The sequence below is a fragment of the Spea bombifrons genome, chromosome 5 (genome assembly GCF_027358695.1).
Source record: "Spea bombifrons isolate aSpeBom1 chromosome 5, aSpeBom1.2.pri, whole genome shotgun sequence".
Lineage (NCBI taxonomy): Eukaryota > Metazoa > Chordata > Amphibia > Anura > Pelobatidae > Spea > Spea bombifrons.
Genome location: NC_071091.1, coordinates 108380078 through 108389337, shown reverse-complemented (window position 1 = coordinate 108389337; position 9260 = coordinate 108380078).

The following is a 9260-nucleotide window of genomic DNA, read 5'->3' as shown; positions in this document are numbered from 1 at the left end:
TCATACTCCGCAGTGCTGTACAATGTGTTATTATTATTATTTATATATCGCCGTCATACTCCGCAGCGCTGTACAATGTGTTATTATTATTTATATATCGCTGTCATACTCCGCAGCGCTGTACAATGTGTGTTATTATTATTTATATATCGCCGTCATACTCCGCAGCGCTGTACAATGTGTGTTATTATTATTTATATATCGCCGTCATACTCCGCAGCGCTGTACAATGTGTGTTATTATTATTTATATATCGCCGTCATACTCCGCAGCGCTGTACAATGTGTTAATATTATTTATATATCGCCGTCATACTCCGCAGCGCTGTACAATGTGTTATTATTATTATTTATATATCGCCATCATACTCCGCAGCGCTGTACAATGTGTTATTATTATTATTTATATATCGCCGTCATACTCCGCAGCGCTGTACAATGTGTGTTATTATTATTTATATATCGCCGTCATACTCCGCAGCGCTGTACAATGTGTGTTATTATTATTTATATATCGCCGTCATACTCCGCAGCGCTGTACAATGTGTGTTATTATTAGTTATATATCGCCGTCATACTCCGCAGCGCTGTACAATGTGTTATTATTATTTATATATCGCCGTCATACTCCGCAGTGCTGTACAATGTGTTATTATTATTTATATATCGCCGTCATACTCCGCAGCGCTGTACAATGTGTGTTATTATTATTTATATATCGCCGTCATACTCCGCAGCACTGTACAATGTGTGTTATTATTATTATTATATCGCCGTCATACTCCGCAGCGCTGTACAATGTGTTATTATTATTTATATATCGCCGCCATACTCCGCAGCGCTGTACAATGTGTGTTATTATTATTTATATATCGCCGTCATACTCCGCAGCGCTGTACAATGTGTTATTATTATTATTTATATATCGCCGTCATACTCCGCAGCGCTGTACAATGTGTGTTATTATTATTTATATATCGCCGTCATACTCCTCAGCGCTGTACAATGTGTGTTATTATTATTTATATATCGCCGTCATACTCCGCAGCGCTGTACAATGTGTTATTATTATTATTTATATATCGCCGTCATACTCCGCAGCGCTGTACAATGTGTTATTATTATTTATATATCGCCGTCATACTCCTCAGCGTTGTACAATGTGTTATTATTATTTATATATCGCCGTCATACTCCGCAGCGCTGTACAATGTGTGTTATTATTATTTATATATCGCCGTCATACTCCGCAGCGCTGTACAATGTGTGTTATTATTATTATTTATATATCGCCGTCATACTCCGCAGCGCTGTACAATGTGTGTTATTATTATTTATATATCGCCCTCATACTCCGCAGCGCTGTACAATGTGTGTTATTATTATTTATATATCGCCGTCATACTCCGCAGCGCTGTACAATGTGTTATTATTATTTATATATCGCAATCATACTCCGCAGCGCTGTACAATGTGTGTTATTATTATTTATATATCGCCGTCATACTCCGCAGCGCTGTACAATGTGTGTTATTATTATTTATATATCGCCGTCATACTCCGCAGCGCTGTACAATGTGTGTTATTATTATTTATATATCGCCGTCATACTCCGCAGTGCTGTACAATGTGTGTTATTATTATTTATATATCGCCGTCATACTCCGCAGCGCTGTACAATGTGTGTTATTATTTATATATCGCCGTCATACTCCGCAGCGCTGTACAATGTGTGTTATTATTATTTATATATCGCCGTCATACTCCGCAGCGCTGTACAATGTGTGTTATTATTATTTATATATCGCCGTCATACTCCGCAGTGCTGTACAATGTGTGTTATTATTTATATATCGCCGTCATACTCCGCAGCGCTGTACAATGTGTGTTATTATTATTATTTATATATCGCCGTCATACTCCGCAGCGCTGTACAATGTGTGTTATTATTATTTATATATCGCCGTCATACTCCGCAGCGCTGTACAATGTGTGTTATTATTATTTATATATCGCCGTCATACTCCGCAGCGCTGTACAATGTGTTATTATTATTATTTATATATCGCCATCATACTCCGCAGCGCTGTACAATGTGTGTTATTATTATTATTTATATATCACCGTCATACTCCGCAGCGCTGTACAATGTGTTATTATTATTTATATATCGCCGTCATACTCCGCAGCGCTGTACAATGTGTGTTATTATTATTTATATATCGCCGTCATACTCCGCAGCGCTGTACAATGTGTGTTATTATTATTTATATATCGCCGTCATACTCTGCAGCGCTGTACAATGTGTGTTATTATTATTTATATATCGCCGTCATACTCCGCAGCGCTGTACAATGTGTGTTATTATTATTATTTATATATCGCCGTCATACTCCACAGCGCTGTACAATGTGTTATTATTATTATTTATATATCGCCGTCATACTCCGCAGCGCTGTACAATGTGTGTAATTATTATTTATATATCGCCATCATACTCCGCAGCGCTGTACAATGTGTGTTATTATTATTTATATATCGCCGTCATACTCCGCAGCGCTGTACAATGTGTGTTATTATTATTTATATATCGCCGTCATACTCCGCAGCGCTGTACAATGTGTTATTATTATTGATATATCGCCGTCATACTCCGCAGCGCTGTACAATGTGTGTTATTATTATTTATATATCGCCATCATACTCCGCAGCGCTGTACAATGTGTGTTATTATTATTTATATATCGCCGTCATACTCCGCAGCGCTGTACAATGTGTTATTATTATTTATATATCGCCGTCATACTCCGCAGCGCTGTACAATGTGTTATTATTATTTATATATATCGCCGTCATACTCCGCAGCGCTGTACAATGTGTTATTATTATTGATATATCGCCGTCATACTCCGCAGCGCTGTACAATGTGTGTTATTATTATTATTTATATATCGCCGTCATACTCCGCAGCGCTGTACAATGTGTGTTATTATTATTTATATATCGCCGTCATACTCCGCAGCGCTGTACAATGTGTTGTACTTTAGTACGTTAACCAAATAAACACAGAATGTTTTTAAGAAGCTTTTGCTTTGGTTTCTATGGTTACAACGTATCAGTGTCTGCTGTCACATGACAATAAAGTGTTCCCGGGAAAAATGACGACAAATATTTCTGGGAAAGGGTTGGGCATTCGGTAGGGGTAGGGGCGGTGTGTTTAGCAGGGTAGGTGGAACAGCAGCTTTAAAAATAAAACAAAACATTGAGCTCACGAACGGTTAAAAGTCTTTCTGCATTTACCCCGACGATTACAAACATATTTACATATTTTACATAATTACAGAGATTTAACAAAGAACAGGAGGGGGTTTATTTCAACTGTTAGAAGAGGCCAAAATCTAAACCTAGAGAATCTGAGAGGACGGTAGACATGTGGATCAGACTCCCAGCAGAAGTGGTAGAGGGTAATACAGTGAGGGTATTAAACACGCATGGGATAGACATACGGCTCCTGAATCTAAGACGAGACCAACGACTGATTAAGGTTTGAGTCGTTACAGCAGGGGAAACGGGCGAGTACACGGGGGCCGGATGGGGCCGATCTGCCTGTGTGTACAATACCCCGCGGGGAGGGCGATGATGACCCTCAGGGTTTTGTTGTCACGTTGGCCGCTATGTGAGTTATGCTGGAATGAGAGCCGGGGATCCTAGGAATGAGGAGGCTGCACTGACGGCGAACTCAACGATTTACAGCGACCGGCAGCAGCAGGCGGGGGGGAACGTTATTATTATTTATTATGATTATTTATTATTATTTATTATGATTATTTATTATTAATTATTATTATTTATTATTATTATTTATTATGATTATTTATTATTATCCATTATGATTATTAATTATTATTATTTATTATTAATTATTATGATTATTTATTATTATTTATTATGATTATTAATTATTATTTATTATTAATTATTTATTATTATGATTATTAATTTTTTATTATTTATTATTATTAATTATTTCTTATTATTATTTGCATTATGATTATTATTTTATTATGATGAATTATTTATTATTATCATAATTATTATTATTTGTATTATTATTATTATTACTATTATTTGTATTATTATTACTATTATTTGTATTATTATTATTATGATTATTATTAATATTACGGATCTTTATATATATATATATATATATTACTCCAAAAAAAAAAAAAAATAATTTCCCAAAATACAGAAATTTACAACCACAATGACCGTATATTTATCACCATATTAATATCGGTATTAATGAAACGGCCAAGTTTTCATGTGAATAGCAGCTTCTTAGCTGTAGTTTGCTGCACCGTGGGGGGGGTATTGGGGCCACAGGGGGTATTACCATCGCTGGTCGGCAGAATTAAAGCCGATCTGACGCTTTTCCCCCATATACGGGTTACAGTTCTGTTTACAGATTATTATAAACAATATATATATGCATTAGAACCCCCCCCATGTGTATTCCCCTTATTCCTCCCCATAAAGTTCTCTTTTTCCTGTTGCTAAGTTGCTGATTGTTGCTGATACGTAACTTTACATTTCCGATCTCGGTTGCTTTTTTTTCTCCGGCTTAAACGCTTTTCCTTTTTCCAAACCGAATTCTGGATTCCAATAAAAATATTAGTAACATTTTTGTTAAAAAAAGGCAAAAAAAACCTCCCAAAAACATCGAAAAGCAGCGATCTGCGGAAGCCGCCCTTCGTTTGACTCTTTTAGCTCCTTTATGTCGCCCGTCTTTTTCTTTCATGTCGTCCCCGTCAGCTGAAAATAACGGCGTCTTTAATCACTAGAACAGAAACAGCTGTTTTTTTTATGTTGCGTCGGCTCTTTAAAACACTTCAGCAATTTTCCCCACTTTTTGCCATTATGTTTGTTTTGTGTGTTTTTTCCTCCCCGTCGCGCGGCCGGCACCTTCCTGACTGTCGGATAAATGCGCAGCGTTATAAATCTCAGTAACCTGTTATTATTATTACAGATCTGGCGAGCCCCCCCCCCCCCCGGAGACAGGATAGGTAGAGGGGGCAGCAAGGTGACTGGTGGGGGAGGGGTAAATCTTTCAGGTCAGGGGGGGCAGCAGGTGGTGGACTAGACAGAGAGGAGGGCTGGGGTTAGCATCATATAAGGGGCTTCTGGCTATTGCTGGGTCTGCCCGTCCCACGTGTGGTCAGCACAAGGAACAAACGGGGGTCCGCGAGGACAAGGCGCCATCTTGGTGGTTGGGTTCCCTATTAGTCTGGGGGTCCACTTAAGAGGGGATTATGGGTAAATTGACTTACATTCTGAGGGGTAATGAGGCCTCTCCGTTAGACTCATACTTACCGGTTTGCATGAACGAAACTGGGGGGCAAAACGGGGTCAGGTGGCTTCATCCGGTTTGGGTTCCGGACAGTCCTGGTTCCGGTTCCGGTTCCGATTTGTTGAGTGTGTCGGGGGGGGGGGCGCTAAAAAAAATTCCAACAAATTGTGCGGTCACTAGAGTTGAAAGTCAGGATCCGAGTGCCCAAAATGCCCTTCGCAGAAATAAAAATATTGGGGAAAAAGTCTTAAAAATATATATTTTTTTGTTTACGTTAAATATCTCCCAAACTGAAAATTCACCTTTTTTTGGCATCTTTTCCAAATAAGGGCGGCTAATTTCCGAAGCGGCTGCACTGACGCTGGATTATACACCGCATATTTATTATTATTACTGATTTTTATTTAAATCCACCAAAAACTTCAAATGCAAAGATATAATTAATATATTATTATTATTATTATTATTTTTTACAGATGTTGTCTTTTCTTTTTCTTCTACTTTATTTTTCAAACATTTTCAGCTGCTGCTTTTTTCATATTTATTTTTTTTTGGTTTATTCCTAAAATTGGTTTATTGAGCTGCTGCTTTTAAATTTTAGTTTTTTGGTTTTATTTACAAGTTTATTTAGTTTCTGCTTTTTTTCTGTTTTTTGTTTCTTTATTTAGTCATTCATTCATTCATTCATTCATTCACCTGTTCACCGATTTCTGAATGAGTGAATTTTATTTTTCATGTAATAGCGGCTCATTTCCTCGGGTTAGATTTCTCTGTATTTAGCGTTTTCCGGTGTTTCTCGCGTAGCATCGGTTTCGCGTTTCGCCCGTTTATCCGCAGCGGCACGCGGTTTTTTGGTTAATATATAAATTGGGTTCTCGGATTTTTACTAAATCCCCGCTCTGATTGGCGGCCGGCGGCCGGGTTTAATGTATGGAATCCACAAGTCCCACAGAAACTGCTCTCCGCGGCCGGGGCTCGTGGATGTAGACAGGTGGCAACCATCTTCTCCCCATCCTTCTATACCCCGCTGGCAGTCCATTTACCCCATCAACAACCCTCATCCTTCTGATACCCAACAGTTTAACCCATTGTCGCCCCTCTCTTACCACCAACATCTACCGATCTACCTTTCAAGGTCCAGCTCAGTTTCATCCTTAGTCGTTGGTCTCGTCTTAGATTCCGGAGCCATCTGTCTATCCCATACATCCCCTCACTGTATAACCCTCTACCACCTCTGCTGGGAGGCTGCTCCACTTATCTACCACCCTCTCAGTAAAGTAAAACTTCCTTCCATTCCATCTAACCTGTTTCTAATAACTCTTTTGAAATGAATATAATGGTCTGACGCTGAAAGGCAGGGGTGACCTTCACTGGACACCCAGCAGCCTTGTCCCTATTCTAAAGATAGCGAGGGATCTCAGAGACACGCAGGGCCCAGGGAGGCGATTAAACTCACGAGCCGCCGATCTCTCTAAGGGTGACCCGACAGCTGCTGGGAGAGGGAGAGATACGGGGGGGTACGGAGGAAGAAGATGAGCGGGTGAAAGGATGGAGGAGGGAGAGAAAGGAAGCAGGGAGGGGGAGAAACGGGATTCCTTCTGATGGGAAATATCCTTTCTTCGTCCATTCCGCTCAAAAGGAGATTCCGGGTCCACAAATAGTTAACATCTGCTAATCACGTATTAACCCCTTAACAGCCCACGATGTAGAATTTATCACCGCTTATGGTGGCAGCCAAATGGTCCTTATGGGAAAGCGAGACTTGTCAGGAGGTAGCGATATTCTGAATGATATCACCTGTGTTCAAGTAAGGATTCCAAACAGTGAGAAAAGCACTGATGGGGAAAGGTGAGATTAAGGAATTTGCCCCCCTTTTTTTGCTCCCAACATTAATAAAATATAATGTAAAATAAAACAAAAAAAACCCCAGCCGATCGCGGATTCCTCCTCATTTCATGATGTCGTTTATATCCCCAAACCTGGGAACTCTCCGGGGGGGGGGGCGTTTCTCTGGGTCTCACACCCTGGCTATCCCATTACGTCCTACCTGACCCAAGGTCACATACACTCCTGGTCAAGACTGTTAGGTTAGTAACAGGACAATTGGCAGATAGCTAATGTGTAATAACACAGCACAGGGGAGGAAAAACTCTAAACTGCACCCGAGTTCCAGTCAGCCATTGGACTTCCTTGCTGTCTGGGGGCTCCAGGTCTCTCCCCAGCAGGGTACCGGCTCCTGCGCAGCTTGTGACACAGAAACGGAGGGAAAGGAAATGAAGCGCAGGAAGCAGGCTGAACAGCCAACCATTGTGTGCCCTAAACTCCTCCCACTCCTCCTGTTTGGGTGGAGATGGACACTGAGGAGCCGCTCTGACTGGATTATTCCGGTAATCTCCATCCCTGCTGTAGAGCGGCTCCTCTCTGCTGGCGTCTGACGGCTCCTCACATTACCCCGGAGCTCACAGGCCGCGCAGGTTATGGCGGCAGCTCAGAGACTACTAATCAACAAGGTCCACCACAGGATGGGGACTGCGGCCCCCTCACTACTCTGTGGCCCTGGAGCTCCGTGTGCTTCGCGGTCAGACCCTCCCGGGCCCCCCGTGTATCGGTCTGAGCTCCGCAGAGGATGTGAAGGCCGTTATTCTCCAATGATTTCATCTCCTTGCTATGGGCTGTAGAGGACGGGCCCTTCAGTGAAGACACCGGGATGCTGGCTGGGTTCCCGTCGGGGGGGGCATCACATGTGCTCGCCCCCGGAAAGTAACCCCCTTACTGAGAAGCTTCCCGGCTCCCTTCCCCCGCTTAGACCCGTCTCCGAACCGCAGACTTAAAAGCGATTACCGATCACTCTGATGGGAAACTACACCTGCAGCGCAATTCTCTTATTCCATGGAATATAGTCCTGCTTGAGCACAGGTTGTTGAAACAAAACAGACCCTTTTAAAGTAAAACGGCGCCTTAGAAACTAACCCTACAATAAAAACCTCGAGGGCGTTCTAGCCGGGCGGCCTGCGGCGGGGCATTCGACAGCAAATTGCCACATTCCAAAACGGACCCTGCAAGCCGGGCTCTGGCTTCGAGTTCCTCCTGAGGATCCGGGGAGAGGATGTTTCTCTTACCCCGAGGGTTGGAGACGTGGGGGGCCGCACACCGCCAGGGTCACTTAATGTATAATTGGTATAATAAACCCTCTTTTATTGATCAATAAGTTTGCTTTTTTTACCCCAAATAAGAATTTCCCGCATGCTGTACCATATCTTTACTGAGAGGGGTAGATCAATGGAACAGCCTCCCAGCAGAGGTGGTAGAAACGGTGACAGGATGGGGCTGATCTGCCGGCGGGTTTCTACCATCCCGCGCTGTCCAGCCACGATCTGCCACATTTCCCCCGAGACGTAAAGAATCCGCGCACCGGAGCCCCCAACTCCGTGACAGAGCTCAGCTGTCAATCACACGGTGCCTGTTAAATAGGGCAGAAGAGGAAGCGCAGCAACCGCCTGCTCCATAGACCCCCCTGACTAATGTGTGACCTCCGCAGGGGGGCATTAACTCTGCGAAGTTACCCCAAGCTGGGGCCGTCTCGCTACCGGCTCAGCGGGAGGCTCAGTGATACAAAACATGCCAAAAACGGGTCAGAAATAACAATTCCTTACGTTTCATTTACATTATTTAACGGTAATTAACGATTTATTTATATCGATTCGGCCGAAACCTTAACACCCCCTCTGCATTCTTCTCACCTGGAGCCAGGGTTGGGGTACCTGCTTCTCATAAATACCCCGGGGGTAATAAGCTCCAGGGCAGGTTGGTTAAAATATAGTATTAACAAAAATAAGGCAGTTTCCTGAGTTTTTGCCGCTGATTTGTCACTTTAGCCAAATTCTCCTTAATGTGTCTATTCTGTGCATGTT